Here is a 14688-nt window from a genome sequence, read left to right as displayed (position 1 = left end):
ATCAATCCCTATAAGGCAGCTTATATTTTCACAAATGGTCACAGCAATATTTCTGGTCACATGTTCTTGCAGAACCTTGTCGACAGTCATCTGGAGTCTATCTTCTCTCTCCTTGAAACTGCTTGGACTAACAGACTGCAGCATGTCTGTCTGGCTAGGCAAGGTCATCAGAGGTGATGGGAGCTCTCCAGGATCACTCTCACCTCTCTCTTTCTCTCTCTGTCTCTCCCTGTCTCTCTCCCCCACCATCTACCCTGGCAATGCTTGTCTTTGAAACTCATTCATAATATTGTGGAGAAACCCAAAGTTTTCTACCCAGAGAATCCATGTAGAAAGACACACGTGGAGAGGAACTGAGGCTCCCAGCCCAATGCCAGCATTGACTGCCAGAAACCTGGGTGAACAAATCTTCAAACAGTTCCAATCCTGGGCCTCTAGTCTTCCAGCTGAAGCCACTGACATCAGCAGAAAAACCTGAACCCATTGTGTTCCATTCAAATTCCTAAACCACAGAATCTGTAAGCATAATAAATGATTGTTTTATACTGCTGAATTTGGGGTCATTTGTTATGTGGCCAAGATATCTAACACCTACTGAACAGAATTATTAGATGATAACTCTGTTACTATGTAATAGATACATAAAAGAGAATTTCTATAAAACACATGCATTTGCTCTGGATGCTATGTTATTTATACAAATTCACACAATTTGTTACTTCTACAAATGCATTTTTTATATTAACTTTCATCTTCTCATCTACCTTTCTTCTTCCTTTGCTTTGGGATTTATACAGTTGTGCAGTCTTAAGAAACTTAATTCTATAAACTCTATTTGAGAGTTTATAAACATCAGGAATATTTATAATATTCTAGACTCAGAAATTCTGGTGAGCACTATTTTCAGGACAGTACATTCCAGAGGTTAGGATCACAGTCATGGAGCAAACAGAAGGCCTATATTTTCACAGAGAGTCTTCAGTTCTTGAATTTCTATGCTGAACAAATGGAATCCTCAACACTCCAGGTGCTAAAGTGAGAAACACCTTTAGTGCTGCTAAGGATTCAGTGGAAAAGAACTTAGAATACAGGACCTTGCTTGTTCTCCAGATTCTGTGAAATAAAGGACATTTATTTAAGGAAGACTCGGGGGGAAGTCGGGATTTATTAGTCACCCATGAACTCCAGAGTACTATGGGTACAAACTTTTATACAACGTAGACCTTGGCCTCAAGAAGTTTAGTGTCATATCTCATAAACGAGAGAGGTATTTAAACAAACTGGCAATCCATTGTGATAAATGCAATAGTAGAGAGAAAATCTAGTGCTTAGTCCTGAAGTTTGTGAATATGTACAGTTTTCCAAAGAAAGATGGTATGCGATAGTATTCGTAGTGACTTACCTGATTTCTTGCTCTTTTTTGTCAAATTTTTAAATAAATTACTTCTTTTTAATTGAAACTGACAAAATTTAGGAAAGATACCTTCAAACAATTTAAGTGTTTGTAAGACAGAATTGTAAGGAAGGAGGTGAGAGTGTTGGCATGTTGGCAGCTCTGCTTGACAAAGTCACATAGTACATTCTTTTTTTTTCCCCACACACATTTTCTCTCTTTTCCCTTGTTCCAAACAAAGTTCTGCTGATGGGTGTGAAATGGGAGCTAGGAAGAGAGGAGCTGGAGGACAGCATAGGTCCACAGCAACTTGAGGTGCTTTCATTTTGATTTGATTTTCCATGCCATGCTCCTTTTTTCGCCAAATAGCACAGCACTCGGCATTTGCCTCTACTGGGAAATATTGCATACTGTTTTGCAAAATCTGTAAGGTAATGAACTATAAAACACTACTATGAATTATCATCATCGCTCAATCTTTATTAAGCATTCTCCTCTGCCCATTCCAATGGCTGGCATATGACACCAAAATGGCAGGGGAAGCCGCTGCTTTAAAGGGGTGGCACCTCAGAGGGAAGATTCAGTATCCTCGTTGAAGGTTGAGATGGGTTTTTGATTCTTAACTTATAAAATGAAATAGAATTTCTATGACTTATTCCCATCCAGATGATCTTTGCAGGATAATTATAGGACCTTTTCCAAAATACTTACAGAATTTTACAAATAGGAGAGGAAAAGAAACATTAGAATGACCTCTTTATCATCTCTTGCATGCATATGTGTGAGCGAGTGTGTGTTTGTGTGCAAGTGTGTGTGTGAGCATGTGTGTGAGCTCTGTGTGTGTGAGAGCAACCAAGTGTGTGTGTGTGTTGGGGCAAGTGTTATATGAGAGTAAATTTACTGGAAACCTTTTAAAGATAAAGTTTATTCTTACTCTGTTCTATTTAAAATTTTCTTAGCATTATTTCAAGAAGTAGCTCTAGTCAATGTTATATCTACTTTATACATACGAACTCACTTAATCCTCACAACAACCCTTCGAGGTAGGTACTTTATTATATCATTTTACAGATAGAATAACTGAGGACAGTGGAATTATTACGATTATGTAATTTGGAAAGCCATCAAGCTAAGAACTGAAAGACCCTGACAATCAAGGCCTAAAGTGTGAACTTGTGTTCACCATGCTATACTAAATACTGAATGTACATCTTCTTCCCTTTCATGTGAACTATGTCAGGTCACAATGTCAGCACCACATAAAAATAGATTTCTTTTGCTCGCTTGCCCTTTCACAGAGATTTCTTCCATGTGCCTTTGCAGCTTCCAAAAGCTGTAGCCTGTTCTTTGAGAAACTCTTCTCTCCTTAAGGAGTTGCCCCACATCAGACTGATTCTGGGCCATGCATCATGTCAGCTTGCAAAAGACAAAACCCTTTCTGTTTCTAACGAAATCTCTCATATTTTGAAATGAAAGCAAGAACTGCTCTGCCGAGGTGCCAAGGGAAACATACTTCCATTATGAAGTGTTTCTAACAAAATGTTTTGGAGATTTTAAAGGGGCAGCTTTCTAAATATCCAAGGCATCTGCAAACAACCAGACATGCAGGCCCGCTTCTCAGCCCAAACACTGTTCCTGGGTTGCATCATTTTTTTCCCTGAAAATCAGCACAGCTGTTGCAATGCCCCTTTATCAATTGTCCAATGATCCCAACAAATTTTTTTCCAAGAGTGAATAATCAAAATGGTATTACAGGTCTTTGATTTTGAAATATACGCACTGTTAATATAATTTTGGCCTTCTTTAGCAGAATTTCAAAGGGGAGTCAAAGGTTTATATTTATAAAGTTTATAATCATTCCACAAAGTTCAAGACATTTGGCAGTGCTTGGGAAACTTAAAAACAGTAATAAAAGGTTACTGCGAGGCATTCAAAGCTGCCTTGTATGGTAATGGTGATTCAAGCCACCACATACTGCAGCATGACAAGTTTAGCTGTGATTTGGGTATTAGATCAGAACTGTGTAGCTGTAGAGATATTTAAATGGCTTACCTATTAACAACAAACAAAGGACTTTGGAAAATTTACAAATATTTCCGCTTTGAAAACACATTAGGAGTATGTGGGGGGAGAAAATCATGCATTCTTAGCCTGATTTACTAAGCCTCTATCAGCCTCCTTGACTGTTCTCAAGCACCAATCTTGTGTTGCAATTGTAAACTGTGCACTTTTGCCAACCTGGAATGCACACCCTGTCCCTGCTCAGCTCCAGCTCATTCTGCATCTGTGCTTGCTCAAACTCTGGTAACCCAAGCTCTTCATTTGTTGGCAGCTGGTAAAAGGGGTTTCCTTATGAGTCACAGTGTGGAGGGAGGCTGAGTAATATACCCTATCCTGTGCTACAATCTGTATGGAATGTATTTGAAATAAAACTCAACCAGAGTTTAGTTCGACATCTGATTTCAAATACATTCTTGAAAAATTGGAGTGCAATAGGGAAAAAAATCACAGTGTCTCTCCTGCTATGGAAAAGTTTATTCCCTACAATTGTCTCCAAAGGGACGGGAACTAAGTTGCACTTGTTCAGGCTCTGAGGTCTCTGGTGAGGAAAGAGTTCACAGCTTGGCTTTTTTAGATGATCCTGCTTTCCTGTTATGGCAATAAAGTAGCTGGTCCCATGATGAATGAAAGTGGGGAAATATGAAGTTGAGAATGCACAGGTGTCACAGGCTAAGGCTTTTGTCAATGCTGCTTAACAAATGTAAGCATCTGACATCATATCTTTAACTGCAAGAAGGTAAAGAATATTACAAGATAAGTTGTGTTTATAAAAGTCATAGATGATGCAAGAACACTGTTTATCACCATATATTCACCTGTTTACAGTAAGTTGAAGAAAATGGGTTTTCTTATTATTAAATGCAGTAACATGCATTTGTCTAGAAAAATGAATTAAGACTAGCTATGAAGGTCTAAATTTAATTTCAAAGAAACTACAGACAGTGTACTAACAAAATGTTATATATTTTTCTTTTTAAATATCATTAGATACTCAAATACCTGAAATGAAAAAAAGATTAGTGATGACATGTGGAATGAATAGAAAAACTGGAAAATTTGTGGCTAGAAACTTAGAATTATCCTATAAGCTAGATGTATCAAACTCACATATTCTTCTAAATTAGAGAATTAGTTATGCTTCAGAAATATAAAATACATATATACTGGAAAGTTTGCTCTGGTTACTAAGAATAAAATAATCATATCTTCTTAATTTATGAATCTTATAAAGTACATGAAATGGAAATATGTATGTTATCTGCTGCTTTTGACTAATATTCAAATAAAAGAATCAAGTTTTTCCTTCATACAATTTGTAACACACATTTCTAAATACAGGTGAGTTGCACGAGAAAACGAGAATGAAAAATAAAAAAATTTCTGGGCCGGGCACCGTGGCTCACGCCTGTAATCCCAGCACTTTGGGAGGCCAAGGCGGGTGGATCACAAGGTCAGGAGATTGAGACTATCATGGCCAACACGGTGAAACCCCGTCTCTACTAAAAATACAAAAAAATTAGCCGGGTGTGGTGGCGGGCGCCTGTAGTCCCAGATACTCAGGAGCAGGAGAATGGTGTGAACCCGGGAGACGGAGCTTGTAGTGAGCCGAGATCTCGCCACTGCGCTCCAGGCTGGGCGACAGAGTGAGACTCCATCTCAAAAAGAACACAAAAAACAAACAACAAAAAAATTCTATTTGGTTACTTATAATTTGGGTTTGATACAAAAATTCCTTCAGTACCAACAATCTGATAGGGTCACCAGGTATAGCCGATGTTAACAAATCCACCAGATTAAATCAGTATGTAGAAAATGTCAAGTCTATGTTTACTCAGTTATTCAACAGTCAACACTCAGAGCTTACCCAAATACCATGATATTTATAAAGCATATAAGAAGCTCATCCAGTGAAGACAGAAGCAGACATTCAAACAAGTAATTGTCATGGATGTGGTCTGAATGTTTGTGTCCCCTCAAAATTCATATGCCAAAATCCTCACCCCTAAGGTGATGGTTATTAAAAGGTGGGCCTTTGGGAAGTGATTAGGTCATGGTGGAGGATGGGGGAACCCTCATGGATAGCATTAGCACCCTCATGAAGGAAATCTGAGAGAGATCCCTTGCCCCTTCCACCCTGTGAGGCTAGAGAGAGAAGATGACTATCTATGAGGAAGTGAGCCCTCACCAGGTAGTGAATCTGCCAGAGCCTTGATCTTGGACTTTCCAGATTCTAGAACTAGGAGAAATAAATTTCTGTTGTCTATAAGTCACTCAGTTTATGGTATTTTGTTATAGCAGCTCTAACAGACTAGGATCATCATATGCAATGTGATAAGTCCTCAACAGAGGGACACAAAAAGGGAGAAGACAGCAGACAAGACTTGGGGAAGGAGGGCAACCTTTGAACTGGGTCTTAATAAGAGAATAAGTGACCCAGGAGGAGAAGGGTGGGAGGTGGGATAGCAAAGGGCATTCCAAACATAGTTTCACAACAGTCTTGTAGACAGAAGGCATTATGTAGTAAGAAGACTTGAGCATCAGGGAGAAGTAACAGTTCTGACCGATGATAAGAGGGATATTGGCAGGAAGAGTAATGGACTTTGAGTTGGTGAAGAAGGGAGGTGGGGTATGAATATCACTGTAAGGTTAGCCGAAGAGTATGACTATACAATGACATTTTCCCAAAGGTGTTTTATAAAATATTAACTCCATATACCACTTATTTATAGGATTATTTATGGGGACTAGCAAACAAAAGTTTTCTTTTTCAAAGAAAGTATGAGAAACCTTGAATTTTTTTTTCCGTAAAACTTTTCACAGTCTTCAATGTGCTCATGTATATGGTTCCACGAGATATATGTTAATAAAGATAAAATTCCCCAAACTTATTTCACCAAATATCCCTTTAGCTGCACGGATATTTTGAAAAGTTAGTGTTCCATATAAGACAGTTTGGGAATGCTACTATAAGGAATCAAGTAGAATGGAAAGTCTTAATTAATACAGATGTGAAAAATTCACGGCCAAATTTGTATTTTAAAAATGCAACTTTGGCAAGGATGTGGAAGAAGCGTTTCTAAGTGAGACATAGTTGGGAAACTAGTGTCCGGGCAAAGCCCATGGGAATAAAGGAGAATATCTGAATTTAGTAGAATTTCAGAATTAAACATCCAGGTGTTCATGGCGAGTGAAGATGTGAATGAGGGGAAAATGTCAATATATTACCTAACCAAGTGATCAAAGGTAACATAATTCATAATGAGACAGATATCATGAGCCTTCTGTTGTGATGTACTGAGAACACTACATTACTTATGTTACATTACTGACAACAATGCATAAGCTGAAACTAGTCTTGAAAATCATTCTATAAAATCAATGGACTGCACTGTAAAAAAAAAAAAAAAAAAAAAAAAAAGAATGTTATAAAAGCCAAAGAAAAGCCAAAGAACCACCCCAGATCAAGGAAGACTAAAGATATTTGAAAACCAAGTGCAACTGTGTTTCTTCATGGCATTGTGGACCTGTAAAATACATGCTATAAAAGACATCAAAGGGACTATTAGAATAAATTGAATAGATCTTATGAATTAGATAATAGTACAATATCAATATTAACTTTTATGATTTTGAAAATTTTACTGTGATTTCATAGGAGAATTTTTTTTCTTGGAAAATAACACAATATTTCAGGGAAAAGAAGCATGAGCTTTGTAACTTACTCTCGAATGAAACAGAACAAAATATATAAATGTTATATATAAAATATATATATTTATATAATTGGTCAGTCTTGGTTGCTATCTATGTGTGTGTGTGTGCGCGTATACATATATACACTATATATATTTATACATATATATGTGTATAGAGAGAGAATGCTAAAGCAAAGCAAATATGAGAAAAAGTTAAAATTTGGTAACCAATTTGGGTGAAGAGCATGTGCAAAAACATTAGTATATTTTTGCAAATTTTCTGTAAGTTTGAATTTATTTGAAAATAAAAAGTTAAAAAAAATAATTCAGTAACTGCATTTGGAATTTATCTTAAGAAGCAAAGCCAACAGGTACAAGATATGAGTCAATGACAATTCTGCAGTTTCTAGCTTCAATAATGGATGAGCATATGGAGAGCACAGGCTAGGGAGGAACAGGATTTGAAAGAGGAAGACGATGAGTTCTGTTTGAGGAATGTACTTTCAAAATGTCAATATCATCTCCAGGGGGACATTACTAGTAAGACATGGCTGGAGTTCTTAAAAGAAGAAGCACTGGAGTTTGAGATTTTGAAGACATCTTCACAAGAGATATTTTCTGTTCAGGGATTCACTTTCCTCCTGGTTCAATCTTGGGAGGTTGTATATTTCCAGGAATGTATCATTTCTTCTAGGTTTTCTAGCTTGAGTGCATAGAGGTGTTCATAGCAGTTTCTGGGAGTTTTTGTATTTCCGTGGAGTTAGTGGTAATGTTCCCTTTGTCATTTCTGATTGTGTTTATTTGGAACTTCTCTCTTTTTTTATTAGTCTAACTAGTGGTCTATCAATAATTCTTTCAAAGACTCAGCTCCTGGATTCATTGGTCTTTTGTATGGTTTTTCGCATCTCAACTTCCTTCAGTTCAGCTCTGATTTTGGTTATTTCTTGTCTTCTGCTAGCTTTGGGGTTGATTTGTGATGTTAAGTTCTTAATTTGAGATCTTTCTTTTTGTTGTAGGCATTTAGTGCTATAAACTTCCTTCTTAACACTGCTTTAGCTATGTCCCAGAGATTCTGGTATATTGTAGCTTTGTTTGCTTTGGCTTCAAAGAGTTTCTTGATTTCTGCCTTAATTTCATTATTTACCCAAAAGTCATTCAAGAGCAGGTTGTTTAATTTCCATGTAATTGTGTGGTTTTGAGTGATATTCTTAGTCTTGATTTCTACCTTTATTGCCCTGTGGTCCAAGGGTATGGGTGGTATAATTTCAGTTTTTTATTTTTTTAATTTGCTGAGGACTGTTTTAAGCCTATTGCATGGTTGATTTTAGAGTACGTGCCATGTGCAGATGAGAAGAACGTATATTCAATTGTTTTTGGGTGGAGAGTTCTGTTGATATATATTAGATCCATTTGGTCAAGCATCAAGTTCAGGTCCTGAATATCTTTGTTAGTTTTCTGCCTCAATAATCTAATATTGTCAGTGGGGTGTTGAAATTCTCCTACTATTATTGTGTGATTATCTAAGTCATTTCATAGGTCTCTAAGAACTTGCTTTATAATCTGGGTGCTCTTGTGTTGGGTACATATATATTTAGGATTGTTAGGTCTGCTTGTCGAATTGAGCATTTTGCCATTATGTAATGCCCTTCTGTGTCTTTTTTTATTTTTGTTGACTTAAAGTCTGTTTTGTCTGAAGTTAGATTAGCAACTCCTCCTTTTTTCTGTTTTCTGTTTGTTGGTAGATTTTTCTCAATCCTTTTACTTTGAGCCTATGGACATCATTGCATATAAGATGGGTCTTTTGAAGACAGCATATTGTTGAGTCTTGCTTCTTTATCCAACTTCCCACTCCATGAGTGTTAATTGAGCATTTAGCCCATTTACATTCAAGGCTAGTATTTACATGTGCATATTTGATCCTGTCATCGTGTTGTTATCTAGTTATTACGCTGACTTGTTTGTGTGGTTGCTTTATAGTGTCACTGGTGCATGTACCGAAAGTGCGTGTTTGTAGTGGCTGGTAACAGTCTTTCCTTTCTATATTTAGCACTCCCTTTGGGACCTCTTGTAAGGCAGTTTATATTTAGCACTCCTTCTGAGACCTCTTGTAAAGCAGGTCTGGTGGCAAATATTTTATGACAAAGATGCCAAAAGCAACTGCAACAAAAACAAAAGTGGGTAAACGGGATCTAATTAAACTAAAGACCTTTTGCAAAACAAAAATTATCAGCAGAGTAAACAGAATGGGAGAAAATATTTGCAAACTATGCATCCAACAAAGGTCTAATATCTAAAATCTATAAGGATGATAAATAAATCAACAAGCGAAAAACAAACAAAAAAATCAATAATTTTGTAATGTCCTTCTGTGTCTTTTTTGATCTTCGTTGGCTTAAAGTCTGTTTTGTCTGAAATTAGATTAGCAGCTCCTCCTTTTTTCTGTTTTCTGTTTGCTTGGTAGGATTTTCTCCATCCTTTTACTTTGAGCCTATGGACATCACTGCATTTAAGATGAGTCTTCTGAAGACAGCATAGTGCTGTGTCCTGTTTCTTTATCCAACATGAACATATACTTTTCAAAGAAGATATACAACAGACCAACAATCATATGAAAAAAATGCTTGACACCATTAATCATTACAGAAATGCAAATCAAAACCACGATGAGATACCATCTCACACCAGTCAGAATGGCTATTATTAAAAAGTCAAAAAATAATAGATGCTGGCAAGATTTCAGAGAAAAGGCAATGCCTATACACTGCTGATGGGAATATAAATTAGTTGAGCCATTATGGAAAGCAGTTTGATGATTTCTCAAATAACTCAAAGCAGAATTACCATTCAACCCAGTAATCCCATTATTGGGTATATACTCAAAGGAATACAGATCCTTCTACCATAAAGACACATGCATGCACTATTCACAATTACAAAGACATAGAATCAGCCTAGATGCCCCTCAATGGTAGACTAAATTTTTATTTTTATTTTTATTTTTAAATTTTTTTTATTTTTTATTTTTGAGACGGAGTCTCGCTCTGTCGCCCGGGCTGGAGTGCAGTGGCCAGATCTCAGCTCACTGCAAGCTCCGCCTCCCGGGTTTACGCCATTCTCCTGCCTCAGCCTCCGCAGTAGCTGGGACTACAGGCGCCCGCCACCTTGCCCGGCTAGTTTTTTGTATTTTTTTAGTAGAGACGGGGTTTCACCGTATTAGCCAGGATGGTCTCGATCTCCTGACCTCGTGATCCGCCCACCTCGGCCTCCCAAAGTGCTGGGATTACAGGCTTGAGCCACCGCGCCCGGCCAGTAGACTAAATTTTTAAAATGTGGTACATACACACCATGGAATACTATGCACGCATAAAGAGAATGAGATTATATCCTTTGCAGCAACATGGATGGAGCTGGAGACCATTATCCTAAGTAAACTAACACAGGAACAGGAAATCAAATTGTGCATATTCTCACTTATAAGTGAAAGCTAAACAGTGAGCACCTAGGGACACAAAGAATGGGATAAGAGATACCAGGTTCTATTTGAGGGTGGAGGGAGGGAGAAGGGTAAAGATTAAAAACCACCTATCAGATAGTATGCTTATCACCTGGGTGGTGAGAAAATCTGTACACCAAATCCCCGTGACACACAATTTACCTATATAACCTGAACATGTACCCCTGGATATAAAATAAAGGTTTTTAAAAAAGATATTCTCCACTTGCTGGTGTTTTTAATTAGCTGACAATTTCTCTCTTCATTTAAACAACTTTTCCAGAGCAAACTTGCAACTTTGTCTTGGGCTTAATATAATACATGAAAGTTTCCTTTTTTATGAGCTAGACTCTCCTAGAAAAAATAGTGACATAAACCATTTATAATTAAGTTTAGAAGAAAAATTCAAGTATATTATATTAAATAAGTATCAATTGATAGTAGCGATCTAGCAATAGCCACAACCTGGCATTGCAGACATCAATGGCAATGAAGAAAATTTTGTATATGTTCCAAAAATTGATTGAAAATGATATTAGTTGAGGTTTTAAAATTCCTCAAGAAAATCAACCACATATTTTAAATCTTCCTAAACTTCACAATCTCCAGAGCTTATGTTCTAGGGGTCAACTTGGATACTAGTTTGGTTAAGCTAAACAACCTATCTGCAAAAACATTTGCCTTAATAAAGACTTCCCATTCAAATAAAACTTGAATTTAATTAGAAAATGAAGAATGCTGATGCTAAAATAGATTACACTAATTTAAGACTAAGAAAATGTAAGGTTTTCCAAACCTCAAGGTATAAAAGTGACAGACTCAAAATGTTTTGCTAAAATAAATATCATCTCAATCTTGTGTACCCAGGCAATTTCAACTTTCCCAAGGCAGAATGCTAGATATTCTTGCCTGACCCTGGTCTGTTGTAAAATGCTAGAGATACCCTCCCATCATCCCGTGACAGTAGTTCATCCTGACGTGTAAATATCTCATACATAATTTATTCCATTTCTTGGAGCAATGATTTGAATAAAAGCAAAGCAGTTTTTCTGCTGTCTTTACTGTAAATGCTAATCTAATAATACCAAACAGAGTATCTACCCAGACTGCCTGGGTTTGAGTCTGAGTCTGCCACTTATTAACTGTGATCTTGTACAAGGTATTGAATCTCTTTGTGCCTTGTTTTCCCACCTACAAGATGGAGCAATGACATTACTTAGAGCTTTGGTCACATTATGTGCCACATCAATTTGCCAAAGGAAAATAGATCCTACCTGCCTAGATGAACAGAGTTCCATCTTCCTCCAGAATCTAATTCTTGGTCAAGAAACTACCGAGATGTTTACTTCTATCCAAAGGGTCAGCCTTAGGACTTCTCAGCTACAATGCAGATAGTATTTCTTGAGATGAAAGGACTCCACCAGCACTATTCATAAGCTGGCAGTTCCAGAAACGAATGCCCTCTATGCCGCTGCTATGGCTGCTGTCACCTGCCATCACCCCAGGAAGTTTCTAGAAGTGAGTGTGGTCACTGTTTATACTCTGCCTGTGTACTGTTTAATATCACCATGCTCTGGTCTAGAAGAAGGAAACTCACCTTTCGTCTCTCTCCCTCTGCCCCAACAACTGTGGAATCTGTAAGCTTATCATTAAAGTTCAAGAACCCTAAAAGCTGGTCGATCACTAATTTTAAATTATCAAATTGTCTATTTTGGTATTTTCCTTGTAAGTTTTTTCCATAAATTATGGTCACAGGTTATCCTGGGTAAAACGCGTGTCCCAATTCCTTAGAATATCATCTGAGGCTAGGAATAGCCACGGTTGTGCATGGATGTGGCATCATGTGCAGATTATAGAATATCACTGCAAAGCCCAATTTAGACTCCATGGGTGAGATCATTCTACCTTATACAATACATAAAAATGCTCGGGGTATACACACTTTGCAAAATGCTTTGAGGAAACATTGTTATGCAGCATGGTCTCCGCTGAACAGTTCTGACAGAACAGAGCACTTAAAAGCAACTGTTGGCCGGTCGTGGTGGCTCACACCTGTAATCCCAGCACTTTGGCAGGCCAAGGCAGGTGGATCACCTGAGGTCAGGAGTTTGAGACCAGCCTGGTCAACATGGCAAAACCCCATCTATACTAAAGATACAAAAAATAGCTAGGCATGGTAGCACATGCCTATAATCCCAGTTACTCAGGAGGATGAGGCAGGAGAATTGCTTGAACTTGAGAGGCAGAGTTTGCAGTGAGCCAAGATTGTACCACGACACTCCAGCTAGGGTGACAGAGCGCAAAAACAAAACAAAACAAAACAAAACAAAAAGCTCCTGTTACAGGAAAATAAATAACAATTTAAATCCATCTCTTGATAACTCAGGTGACTGCATGTTCATGAAAAGCACCCTCTTCAATGGTATGATCTCTCTGAACCAAATAAATTATTTCTTCAAATGTCTTTTACATGTCCCGTTAATTGTTTCAGTAAGATTATAGGAGACAGAAACGATGAGGTAATGTTCAGGGAAGCAGACACAAAGAGGTAAGGGAAGTATTCACTGAGCAGGGCCACATATGATGCAGAGGAAGGAACTGCAAAGAGCAAACTTGGACCTGAAGTGGGTTGAAGGAAACTTCTCACAAATTCTGTTACAGCTCAATAAAGAATATGTTTGATATTTAATTAAAATGAAGCTCAAAAAGACTACTGCATGAATTTAGAATAATTCCAAACCCAACTAGAGAAAGCAGTAAGGGTTTCTACCCATGCACCACCCCTCAAGTGTCTTTTGTATTCTGTTCAAGGAACGTTTTTAATAAAAAACAGAATAAAATTAGAAATATTTTCTGATGAGTGATTTTCCTAGTACCAATTTATGATGAACCTATACTTTTCTACCAGAACTATGGATTTTCTTTTTACACATAATAGTTTGTCTTTTCAACACAGAGTTAGTAACCCTAATGAGAAGAAATCACAGGCAGAGGATGAGCTTACTGCGAGCAGCAACCCTAGGTTACACACTCAGGACGGTGTGTCCATAGGGGCTGAGCTGCTGTGCCGTAATTACTGAGACCCTCAGCCCTGGGGCAGCAAGGCCAGGGTGGCAGAACTTCATCTGGGCTCTTCGGAGGGCAGCCTGAGGTATGCTGTGGGCCACACAGGTAGGGAACCCCAAGATGGCCACTCCTGTCACTTTGCCCAGGTGGGATGCAACGGCCACCTCCCAAGTGCTTATGGCCCATTGTAGACAAGGGTCCTATATTAGTTTCCTATAGCTATTGTAACAAATTCCCAAAAACTTAGTGACTTAAAAGAAGAAAACAATTATCATCTTGCAGTGCTAGAGTCCAGAAGTCTGAAATTAAGGTGTCAATAGGGGTTATGTTCCTTATGGAAGCTCTAGGAGAGTCTTTGTCTCTTCTAGTTTCTGGCGGCTTTTGGTATTCTTTGACTTGTGGCCTTGTGGCTGCATCACTCCAACCTCTGCCTCTGAGGCTATATCACCTCTTCCACTTCTGCCGAATCTGCTGTTATGGACTCAATGTGTATGCTCCCCATTCATATATGTTGAAACCCTGTGATGGTATATGCAGATAGGGACTTGTGAGATGAGTGGAGCCCTCGTGAATGAGATTAGTGCCCTTAAAAGAAGAGGCCAGAAACGTACCTTGCTCTTTTTTCAGTCATGTGAAGAAACAAAAAAAAGTTGGCAGCCTACAATCTGGAAGTGGGCTCACACCAGAATCTGACTGTGGTGGCACCCTGATCTTAGACTTCCAGCCTCCAGAACTGTGAGAAATAACTTCCTATTGTTTACAAGCCACTCAGACTATGATATTCTGCTATAATGCCCTGAAGTGTCTAAGCAGTCTTCCCGGTGCATTTCTTATAAATAACTTGTCAGTGGATTTAGAGCCACACAGATAATCCAGGATGATCTCCTCATCTCAAGATCCTTAATTTAATTATACCTGCAAAGTTCCTTTTTCCAAGTAAGATGACAGTCACAGATTCTGGTAATTAGGACACAGGCATA

The sequence above is a fragment of the Trachypithecus francoisi genome, unplaced genomic scaffold (genome assembly GCF_009764315.1).
Source record: "Trachypithecus francoisi isolate TF-2019V2 unplaced genomic scaffold, Tfra_2.0 Lachesis_group4, whole genome shotgun sequence".
NCBI classification, from domain to species: Eukaryota; Metazoa; Chordata; class Mammalia; order Primates; family Cercopithecidae; genus Trachypithecus; species Trachypithecus francoisi.
The sequence above is the reverse complement of the archived record's forward strand: the minus strand, read 5'-3'. Positions refer to the sequence as shown.